Genomic DNA, 12,476 nt, shown 5'->3' with positions numbered 1-12,476 from the left:
GAAATTAGAACACTCCCTAACACCATACACAAAAATAAACTCAAAATGGAATAAAGACCGAAATATAAGACCAGACACTATAAAGCTCTTAGAGGAAAACATAGGAAGAACACACTTTGACATAAATTACAGCAACATCTTTTTTGATCCACCTCCTAGAGTAATGGAAATAAAAATAAACAAATGGCACCTAATGAAACTTAAAAGCTTTTCCACAGCAAAGGAAACCATAAACAAGAGGAAAAGACAACCTTCAAAATGGGAGAAAATATTTGCAAACAAATCAACGGACAAAGGATTAAACTCCAAAATATATAAACAGCTCATGCAACTCAATATTAAAAGAACAAACAACCCAATCCAAAAATGGGAAGAAGAACTAAATAGACATTTCTCCAAAGAAGACATACAGATGTCCATGAAACACATGAAAAGCTGCTCAACATCACTAATTATTAGAGAAATTCAAATCAAAACTACAATGAGGTATCACCTCACACCAGTTAGAATTGGCATCATCAAAATCTACAAACAACAAGTGCTGGAGGGGGTGTGGAGAAAAGGGAATCCTCTTGCACTTTTGGTGGGAATGTAAATTGATACAGCCCCTATGGAGAACAGTATGGAGGTTCCTTCAAAAACTAAAAATAGAATTACCATATGACCCAGCAGTCCCACTACTGGACATATACCCAGAGAAAACCATAATTCAAAAAGACACATGCACCCCAATGTTCATTGCAGCACTATTTACAATAGCCAGGTCATGGAAACAACCTAAATGCTTATCGACAGATGATTGGATAAAGAAGTTGTGTTACATATATACAATGGAATATTACTCAGCCATGAAAAGGAACGAGGGGCTTCCCTGGTGGCGCAGTGGTTGAGAGTCCGCCTGCCGATGTGGGGGACATGGGTTCGTGTCCCGGTCCGGGAAGATCCCGCATGCTGCGGATTGGCTGGGCCCGTGAGCCATGGCCGCTGAGTCTGCGCGTCCAGAGCCTGTGCTCCAAAACGGGAGAGGCCACAACAGTGAAGAGGCCCGCATACCACACAAAAAAAAAAAGAACGAAATTGGGTCATTTGTAGAGACGTGGATGGCTCTAGAGACTGTCATACAGAGTGAAGTAAGTCAGAAAGAGAAAAAGAAATATCGTATATTAATGCATAAATGTGGAACCTAGAAAAATGGTACAGATGAATCTGTTTGCAGGGCAGAAATTGAGACACAGATGTAGAGAACAAACGTATGGAAACCAAGGGGGGAAAGTGGCGGGGGTTGGGAGTGGTAACAAAAAAGGAAAAAAACAACAAAAAAACAATAATGCATCCTCCCTACCAACAGGTATGTTTATCCCTCAGATACTGGAAACACATCCAATAGTCTCCTGAACTTTCCATACTCCGAACATCCACTAACTCAGTAAGTTTAGAAGACACGAATGCCAAGGTTAGCAAATGTTTTGCCAAAGCCTTATCCATAGGAAATGTAGATTAGAAAGAGTGATTCACTTTGGATAATTTCCCCAGGTAGAGCTGTCAGAATCAATGAAGAAAGTAAATAATCAAACTCACCTATTATCACAATCCAATTTGTCTGAACTTCAGCCAGCAAAGCAATTCTAGGGACAATTAAACCTGGGTCTCCAATGAAGGGGCCAGGTCAATAATTATAGTCAATTATTTCACAGTCAGTCTTTTTCTGCTCATCTCCATTCTTGAGGTGAATGTTTCAGATTGGGTAAATATGATTACTTCTACCTGAAACCTACTCTGACCTCCAGGATTGTTGTTCTTGAGCCTGACAATATCTTATAACTGGAAGGGAGATGAGAGGATAGGAAGATTATGTGGATGCAACGTCCTTTCTGAACAGATGTGAGAAACTTAAGTTTAAAGAATCTCTAGCTATGTTTTAAGAGAGACTATTCCTTGTTTTTTTAATCATTATTTTGTAAACTGAAATCGTCCTAAGTGTAAAATGAAGGGAGCGGGCATTGTTCCTCTTGGCCAAGAAAATTACTGGACACTTAAAAACATCTGGCACCATCAACTTGACAATACATCAAATATTACTCAGATTCAGTCACATATGAACTTCTAAACTTCAAATTCTTTTATTGAGAGTTTATTCTTTTGCAAAACCTGATAATCACAACTTTTTAATGGGTGACATCACTCAGGATCAAAAGTGAATTCAAATTTTTGGAACAATTTTTGTATGGTTTCTGTTGAAGAACTGTTATTGCACATTCTATGATTTCTTTCAAAGTTGGATCCAGCAACCTTTTGCCATTTAAAATAGACATCAAAGAAGTGAAGTTATAAAAAGTCTCAGAAACCCATTGGTCCTAGAATTATTCAACCCCATCATGAATGGAAGGCTCCTAACTTTGTCTAACTATATTAATAAACGATTAGACATAATCACTTTTGGATTGACCCTAAAAGCTGTCCACTTACTTAAGAAAAGACTGTCTTAGATTATCAATTTGTCAATTTTCTAAATAATCTAATTATACATGTCTACTCACTACCCTACTGGACAACACTGACACTGAACACAGAATAGAACAGCCCAGAAAGTCCTACTGGACAGTGCTAGCTGAGACACATTTATCTGATATCCTGCATAAAGAGTAAATAGGAAAACCATAATTCGAAAAGATACATGTATTCCAATGTTCATTGCAGCACTATTTACAACAGCCAAGACATGGAAGCAACCTAAATGTCCATTGACAGATGAATGGATAAAGAAGATATAATATAATGGAATATTACTCAGCCATAAAAAGAATGAAACAATGCCATTTGCAGCAACATGGATGGACCTAGAGATTATCATAATAAGTGAAGTAAGCCAGACAGAGAAAGATAAATATCACATGATATTGCTTATATGTGGAATCTAAAAAAAATGATACAATGAACTTATTTCCAAAACAGAAAAAGATGCACAGACATGAAAACAAACTTATCAGTTACCAAGGGGAAAAGGGGGTGGTGGGAGGGAAAAATTAGGAGATTGGGATTAACATATACACACTACTATATATAAAATAGACAACCAACATGGACCTACAGTGTAGCACAGGGAACTATACTCGATATTTTGTAACAACCTATAAGGGAAAGGAATCTGAAGAATATATACATGTGTGTATGTAAAACTGAATTGCTGTGTTGTACATCTGAAACTAACAAGATATTTTAAATCAACTATACTTCAATTTAAAAAAAAAAGAGTAAATAGCACTTAGGCTGAGTAGTAAACTCAAATGTCTTCAGAGACCAGGAAGGTAAAATAGGTGGGTAGAGCAACACAGTGTAACACTAGAGAGCGATTTAATATCTCTGTTGAATTGGACAGTGCAGAGGACATGTTCTATTCAGAGAAATAACTGCTTGCATCTAGCAGTGTCTACCCTGGATCCTGATTTTTTTTTTTATTGTTAAACATATTTTTAATTCAAAGACTGTAAAGCAAGAAATTAATTTTCTCAGAAGCCAGATCTGGTTTTTTTTTTTAACTGGGTTTTAAACAATCTTACTGATGTATAACTGACATTCAATAAACTGCACCTATTTAAAGTATACGATTTTATGACTTTTGACAAATATACAATATAAATTCATGGAAAGCTTACCACATTCAAGATAATGAATTTGTCTATCTCCCCAGATATTTCCCTGTGAAATTTTTGTAGTCCCTCCTTTACCTCCCTTCCCAGGGGACAACTGATTTGCTTTCTGTCACTATAGATTAGTTTGCACTTTCTGGAATTTTATCCATCTTAAAACATAAATATGTACCCTTTTTTGGTCTGATATCTTTCTTTTTCTTTTTTTTTTTTTAACATTTTTATTGGAGTATAATTGCTTTACAATGGTATGTTAGTTTCAGCTTCACAATAAAATGAATCAGTTATATATATACATATATTCCCATATCTCTTCCCGCTTGCGTCTCCCTCCCTCCCACCCTCCCTATCCCACCCCTCCAGGCGGTCACAAAGCACCGAGCTGATCTCCCTGTGCTATGCGGCTGCTTCCCACTAGCTATCTACCTTACGTTTGGTAGTGTATATATGTCCATGCCTCTTTATCGCTTTGTCACCGTTTACCCTTCCCCCTCCCCATAGCCTCAAGTCCATTCTCTAGTAAGTCTGTGTCTTTATTCCTGTTTCACCCCCAGGTTTTTCATGACATTTTTTTTTTAAATTCCATATATATGTGTTAGCATACGGTATTTGTCTCTCTCTTTCTGACTTACTTCACTCTGTATGACAGACTCTAGGTCTATCCACCTCATTACAAATAGCTCAATTTCGTCTCTTTTTATGGCTGAGTAATATTCCATTGTATATATGTGCCACATCTTCTTTATCCATTCATCCGATGATGGACACTTAGGTTGTTTCCATCTCTGGGCTATTGTAAATAGAGCTGCAATGAACATTTTGGAACATGACTCTTTTTGAATTATGGTTTTCTCAGGGTATATGCCCAGTAGTGGGATTGCTGGGTCATATGGTTGTTCTATTTGTAGCTTTTTAAGGAACCTCCATACTGTTCTCCACAGTGGCTGTATCAATTTACATTCCCACCAACAGTGTAAGAGGGTTCCCTTTTCTCCACACCCTCTCCAGCATTTATTGTTTGTAGATTTTTTGATGATGGCCATTCTGACTGGTGTGAGATGATATCTCATTGTAGTTTTGATTTGCATTTCTCTCATGATTAGTGATGTTGAGCATTCTTTCATGTGTTTGTTGGCAGTCTGTATATCTTCTTTGGAGAAATGTCTATTTAGGTCTTCTGCCCATTTTTGGATTGGGTTGTTTGTTTTTTTGTTATTAAGCTGCATGAGCTGCTTATAAATTTTGGAGATCAATCCTTTGTCAGTTGCTTCATTTGCAAATATTTTCTCCCATTCTGAGGGTTGTCTTTTGGTCTTCTTTATGGTTTCCTTTGCTGCGCAAAAGCTTTTAAGTTTCATTAGGTCCCATTTGTTTACTCTTGTTTTTATTTCCATTTCTCTAGGAGGTGGGTCAAAAAGGACCTTGCTGTGATTTATGTCATAGAGTGTTCTGCCTATGTTTTCCTCTAAGAGTTTGATAGTTTCTGGCCTTACATTTAGGTCTTTAATCCATTTTGAGCTTATTTTTGTGTACGGTGTTAGGGAGTGATCTAATTTCATACTTTTACATGTAGCTGTCCAGTTTTCCCAGCACCACTTATTGAATAGGCTGTCCTTTCTCCACTGTACATTTCTGCCTCCTTTGTCAAAGATAAGGTGACCATATGTGCGTGGGTTTATCTCTGGGCTTTCTATCCTGTTCCATTGATCTATCTTTCTGTTTTTGTGCCAGTACCATACCGTCTTGATAACTGTAGCTTTGTAGTATAGTCTGAAGTCTGGGAGCCTGATTCCTCCAGTTCCTTCTTTCGTTCTCAAGATTGCTTTGGCTATTCGGGGTCTTTTGTGTTTCCATACAAATTGCAAAATTTTTTGTTCTAGTTCTGTGAAAAATGCCAGTGGTAGTTTGATAGGGATTGCATTGAATCTATAGATTGCTTTCGGTAGTAGAGTCATTTTCACAATGTTGATTCTTCCAATCCAAGAACATGGTATATCTCTCCATCTATTTGTATCATCTTTAATTTCTTTCATCAGTGTCTTATAATTTTCTGCATACAGATCTTTTGTCTCCTTAGGTAGGTTTATTCCTAGATATTTTATTCTTTTTGTTGCAATGGTAAATGGGAGTGTTTTCTTGATTTCACTTTCAGATTTTTCATCATTAGTATATAGGAATGCCAGAGATTTCTGTGCATTAATTTTGTATCCTGCCACTTTACCAAATTCATTGATTAGCTCTAGTAGTTTTCTGGTAGCATCTTTAGGGTTCTCTATGTATAGGATCATGTCATCTGCAAACAGTGACAGCTTTACTTCTTCTTTTCCGATTTGGATTCCTTTTATTTCCTTTTCTTCTCTGATTGCTGTGGCTAAAACTTCCAAAACTATGTTGAATAAGAGTGGTGAGAGTGGGCAACCTTGTCTTGTTCCTGATCTTAGTGGAAATGCTTTCAGTTTTTCACCATTGAGGATGATGTTTGCTGTGGGCTTGTCATATATGGCCTTTATTATGTTGAGGAAAGTTCCCTCTATGCCTACTTTCTGCAGGGTTTTTATCATAAATGGGTGTTGAATTTTGTCAAAAGCTTTCTCTGCATCTATTGAGATGATCATATGGTTTTTCTCCTTCAGGTTGTTAATATGGTTTATCACATTGATAGATTTGCGTATATTGAAGAATCCTTGCATTCCTGGAATAAACCCCACTTGATCATGGTGTATGATCTTTTTAATGTGCTGTTGGATTCTGTTTGCTAGTATTTTGTTGAGGATTTTTGCATCTATGTTCATCAGTGATATTGGCCTGTAGTTTTCTTTCTTTGTGACATCCTTGTCTGGTTTTGGTATCAAGGTGATGGTGGCCTCGTAGAAGGAGTTTGGGAGTGTTCCTCCCTCTGCTATATTTTGGAAGAGTTTGAGAAGGATAGGTGTTAGCTCTTCTCTAAATGTTTGATAGAATTCGCCTGTGAAGCCATCTGGTCCTGGGCTTTTCTTTGTTGGAAGATTTTTAATCACAGTTTCAATTTCAGTGCTTGTGATTGGTCTGTTCATATTTTCTATTTCTTCCTGATTCAGTCTTGGCAGGTTGTGCCTTTCTAAGAATTTGTCCATTTCTTCCAGATTGTCCATTTTATTGGCATAGAGTTGCTTGTAGTAATCTCTCATGATCTCTTTTATTTCTGCAGTGTCAGTTGTTACCTCTCCTTTTTCATTTCTAATTCTATTGATTTGGGTCTTCTCCCTTTTTTTCTTGATGAGTCTGGCTAGTGGTTTATCTATTTTGTTTATCTTCTCAAAGAACCAGCTTTTAGTTTTATTGATCTTTGCTATTGTTTCCTTCATTTCTTTTTCATTTATTTCTGATCTGATTTTTATGATTTCTTTCCTTCTGCTAGCTTTGGGGTTTTTTTGTTCTTCTTTCTCTAATTGCTTGAGGTGCAAGGTTAGGTTGTTTATTCGAGATGCTTCCTGCTTCTTAAGGTGGGCTTGTATTGCTATAAACTTCCCCCTTAGAACTGCTTTTGCTGCATCCCACAGGTTTTGGGTCGTTGTGTCTCCATTGTCATTTGTTTCTAGGTATTTTTTGATTTCCTCTTTGATTTCTTCAGTGATATATTCATTATTAAGTAGTGTATTGTTTAGCCTCCATGTGTTTGTATTTTTTACAGATCTTTTCCTGTAATTGATATCTAGTCTCATGGCGTTGTGGTCAGAAAAGATACTTGATACAATTTCAATTTTCTTAAATTTACCAAGGCTTGATTTGTGACCCAAGATATGATCTATCCTGGAGAATGTTCCATGAGCACTTGAGAAAAATGTGTATTCTGTTGTTTTTGGATGGAATGTCCTATAAATATCAATTAACTCCATCTCGTTTAATGTATCATTTAAAGCTTGTGTTTCCTTATTTATTTTCATTTTGGATGATCTGTCCATTGGTGAAAGTGGGGTGTTAAAGTCCCCTACTATGAATGTGTTACTGTCGATTTCCCCTTTTATGGTTGTCAGTATTTGCCTTATGTATTGAGGTGCACCTATGTTGGGTGCATAAATATTTACAATTGTTATATCTTCCTCTTGGATTGATCCCTTGATCATTATGTAGTGTCCTTCTTTGTCTCTTCTAATAGTCTTTGTTTTAAAGTCTATTTTGTCTGATATGAGAATTGCTACTCCAGCTTTCTTTTGGTTTCCACTTGCATGAAATACCTTTTTCCATCCCCTTACTTTCAGTCTGTATGTGTCTCTAGGTCTGAAGTGGGTCTCTTGTAGACAGCAAATATATGGGTCTTGTTTTTGTATCCATTCAGCCAATCTGTGTCTTTTGGTGGGAGCATTTAGTCCATTTACATTTAAGGTAATTATCGATATGTGTGTTCCTATTCCCATTTTCTTCATTGTTTTGGGTTTGTTATTGTAGGTCCTTTCCTTCTTTTGTGTTTCTTGCCTAGAGAAGTTCCTTTAGCAGTTGTTGTAGAGGTGGTTTGGTGGTGCTGAACTCTCTCAGCTTTTGCTTGTCTGTAAAGGTTTTAATTTCTCCATCAAATCTGAATGAGATCCTTGCTGGGTAGAGTAATCTTGGTTGCAGGTTTTTCTCCTTCAACACTTTCAATATGTCCTGCCACTCCCTTCTGGCTTGCAGAGTTTCTGCTGAAAGATCAGCTGTTAACCTTATGGGGATTCCCTTGTGTGTTATTTGTTGTTTTTCCCTTGCTGCTTTTAATATGTTTTCTTTGTATTTAATTTTTGACAGTTTGATTAATATGTGTCTTGGCGTATTTCTCCTTGGATTTATCCTGTATGGGACTCTGTGCTTCCTGGACTTGATTAACTGTTTCCTTTCCCATATTAGGGAAGTTTTCAACTATAATCTCTTCAAATATTTTCTCAGTCCCTTTCTTTTTCTCTTCTTCTTCTGGAACCCCTATAATTCGAATGTTGGTGCGTTTAATGTTGTCCCAGAGGTCTCTGAGACTGTCCTCAGTTCTTTTCATTCTTTTTTCTTTATTCTGCTCTGCAGTAGTTATTTCCACTATTTTATCTTCCAGGTCACTTATCCGTTCTTCTGCCTCAGTTATTCTGCTATTGATCCCATCTAGAGTACTTTTAATTTCATTTATTGTGTTGTTCATCGTTGCTTGTTTCATCTTTAGTTCTTCTAGGTCCTTGTTAACTGATTCTTGCAATTTGTCCATTCTATTGTCCATTCTATCTCCAAGATTTCGGATCAACCTTACTATCATTATTCTGAATTCTTTTTCAGGTAGACTGCCTATTTCCTCTTCATTTGTTAGGTCTGGTGGGTTTTTATCTTGCTCCTTCATCTGCTGTGTGTTTTTCTGTCTTTTCATTTTGCTTATCTTACTGTGTTTGGGGTCTCCTTTTTTTTTTTTTTTTTTTTGCAGGCTGAAGGTTCGTAGTTCCTGTTGTTTTTTGAGTCTGTCCCCAGTGGCTAAGGTTGGTTCAGTGGGTTGTGTAGGCTTCCTGGTGGAGGGTACTAGTGCCTGTGTTCTGGTGTATGAGGCTGGATCTTGTCTTTCTGGTGGGCAGGTCCATGTCTGGTGGTGTGTTTTGGGGTGTCTGTAGACTTATTATGATTTTGGGCAGCCTCTCTGCTAATGGGTGGGGTTGTGTTCCTGTCTTTCTAGTTGTTTGGCATAGGATGTCCAGCACTGTAGCTTGCTGGTCGTTGAGTGAAGCTGGGTGCTGGCGTTGAGATGGAGATCTCTTGGAGATTTTTGCTGTTTGATATTATGTGCAGCTGGGAGGCCTCTTGTGGACCAGTGTCCTGAAGTTGGCTCTCCCACCTCAGAGGCACAGCACTGAGTCCTGGCTGCAGCACCAAGAGCCTTTCATCCACAGGGCTCCTTAATTTGGGATGATTCGTTGTCTATTCAGGTATTCCACAGATGCAGGGTATATCAAGTTGATTGTGGAGCTTTAATCCGCTGCTTCTGAGGCTGCTGGAAGAGATTTCCCTTTCTCTTCTTTGTTCTCACAGCTCCCAGGGCCTCAGCTTTGGATTTGGCCCCGCCTGTGCGTGTAGGTCGCCGGAGGGCGTCTGTTCTTTGCTCAGACAGGACTGGGTTAAAGGAGCCGCTGATTCGGAGGCTCTGGCTCACCCAGGCCGGGGGGTAGGGAGGGTCACAGAGTGCAGGGCGGGCCTGCAGCGGCAGAGGCCGGCGTGATGCTGCAGCCTGAGGCGCGCCGTGCGCTCTCCCGGGGGAGCCGTCCCCGGATCCCGGGACCCCGGCAGCGGCGGGCTGCACAGGCTCCCCGGAAGGGCGTGTGGCTAGTGACCTGCGCTCGCACACAGGCCTCCTGGCGGCGGCAGCAGCGGCCTTAGCGTCCCATGTCCGTCTCTGGGCTCCGCACTCTTAGCCACGGCTCGCGCCCGTCTCCGGAGCTCTCCCAAGCAGCGTTCCCAATCCCCCCTCCTCGTGCACCAGGAAACAAAGAGGGACGTAAAAGTCTCTTGCCTCTTCGGCAGGTCCAGACCCCTCCCCAGACTCTCTCCCGGCCAGCCGCGGCGCACCAACGCCCTGCAGGCTGTGTTCACGCCGCCAACCTCAGTCCTCTCCCGGCGCTCCGACAAAAGCCGGAGCCTCAGCTCCCAGTCCCGCCCGCCCCGGCGGGCGAGCAGACAAGCCTCTCGGCTGGTGAGTGCCGGTCGGCCCGATCCTCTGCGCTGGAATCTCTCCGCTTTGCCCTCCACACCCCTGTTGCTGTGCTCTCCTCCGCGGCTCCCAAGCTCCCCCACTCCGCCTCCCGAAGTCTCCACCCGCGAAGGGGCTCCTAGTGTGTGGACACTTTTCCTCCTTCACAGCTCTCTCCCGCTGGTGCAGGACCCGTCCCTATTCTTTTGTCTCTGTTTAGTTTTTTCTTTTGCCCTAACCAGGTACGTGGGGGGTTCCTTGCCTTTTGGGAGGTCTGAGGTCTTCTGCCAGCGTTCAGTAGGTGCTCCGTAGGAGTTGTTCCACGCGTAGATGTATTTCTGGTGTATCTGTGGAGAGGAAGGTGATCTCCGCGTCTTACTCTTCCGCCATCTTCCTGGAACTTCGGATCCTGATTTTTTTCAGCCATGTTTGTGATCCCACAGGGCCCTGAAAACACTTCCGCTAATTTCAGTAAAACTTTGGACCTTGAAATGTATTAGTTTATCTTGTCTTTCAGGTAAAATAACAGACTTGAAATTCAAACATACCTCTGAAATCCAAACACAATTTCATGCATCAGTGGCCATTTAATGGCCTTATGTGATCAAAGTATACGATTTTAACACAGCCTGTACCATAGGTTCTCAAACTTTAGCATGCATCAGAATCACCTGCAGGGCCTGAATTTCTGCTTCTGTAGGTCTTGGGTAGAGCCTGGGATTCTGAATTTCTAACAAGTTCCCCCAGTGATGCTGGTGCTACTGGTTAGAGGATCACACTTTGAGAAATACTAGTTTAAGTATTTGCTAATCATTCTTTTCAGCTTAGGCCATTTTCCACATCCAGTTTGTAGCTCTGAGTCACATTTATGTTTATGGGAGAAGAGCTCATCCATATAGAAAGTAAAACGATTCTAGAATGAAGAGTTAGGAGACTTTGCTTCTTGTCTCAGCCTGTGGATTGAATCTGCAACTTCAAGCAAGTCATACAACCCTCTGGGCCTTAGGAGAATGGGAAAGGTCTAAGCATGATATGGACTCCAGATAAAATTAGCAGGAATATAAGAGGGGCATAATCAAGGAAAGTCAAGAAAAGTTGGGCACAATTTAAAGTTTAAATGGCTTTCTAGTAGTGGACAGAAGCAAAAAAACAGCAAACAATTTATTCTAGCTTTAGATAATCCAACAGCAGCTCAATAAAAAAACAGGTTTCAGATAAGGAGGGAAGAGATGGAAAGTGATATTGCACTAACAATTCGCCTCTGATGAACCAGGCCTGGGAATCTATTGCCAAGAGAGATGCTCGAGATACCAAACCATAATCACTGCCCGGAAGAGGAAACAGGTAAAAGCTGGAAGGCTGAAATCACCTTGGGGAAAAGTTCTCCAAACCGAAAGGACACAGATGTCTTAAATCACACTGCTGTGTTGCTATCCATCCACTGTCCATCTGTGATGTCCAAACTAATACTGCACATACCTTGAGATGAAACGAGGCCTTCACCACTAAGAGCTGGAGTTATCTATGCAGACACCCTCTTGGTTACCAATTACAGATAGTATCTCCACATCTTTCCGGTTTAGCCATTTTTTCCTGGAAACCCTGACACTGTATATCGTGATGGCTGGTGCCTCAGGGAACACATGTACATTTGATTTCATTTGGTCCCTGGCCAATAAAACATCTTAATGAATGATCTATTATAACCTCTAATACAGGTAACATAGCCCATGCTTTCTGAGCACTTATTATATGCTGAACGAGTTGTTTGCACTTCTTTCTTTAATCCTGACAACAGCTCTATAAAGTAAGTACTATTTATGCCCATGATGGAGGTCGAGCGAAGTATCTCACTTAATCATAAATTAAAACAAGTCCAAAGTTTCAAGTATAGAGTCTGGATAAAGTGAACTATGAGCTGGGTTTTCATTCTTTGAAGTCTCAGCATTCAAAGCCTTTGTGGCATCTGTCTGGCTACTCTGCTAAGAAGGCATTTCTAAAATAACAGGTCCTGTAGAGCAATCCAAGTGCTTTTCAGACATTCTCATTGACTCAAAAAATGTCACTGGGAAGTGGGTGGGGGCAGACATTACCATCTTTATTTTGTAGGTGATGCAATTTAAGAACAAGAAGGTTATTTATCTGAAGTCAGTAAGGAGAGTTTCAGA

The 12,476-nt window shown here is 40.2% G+C and overlaps 1 protein-coding gene across 1 annotated transcript in view; it reads right to left on the bottom strand.

Moving 5' to 3' along the window:
- CPNE4 (copine 4) overlaps positions 1–12,476 on the bottom strand; it is a gene marked incomplete at its 3' end in the record, with an annotated part of 591,787 nt that overhangs the window by 93,081 nt on the left and 486,230 nt on the right. The window lies entirely within an intron of this gene.

This window comes from Leucopleurus acutus (genome assembly GCF_964270905.1).
Source record: "Leucopleurus acutus genome assembly, chromosome: 5".
Classification (NCBI taxonomy): Eukaryota; Metazoa; Chordata; class Mammalia; order Artiodactyla; family Delphinidae; genus Leucopleurus; species Leucopleurus acutus.
This window is presented reverse-complemented; position numbering and strand designations above follow the sequence as displayed.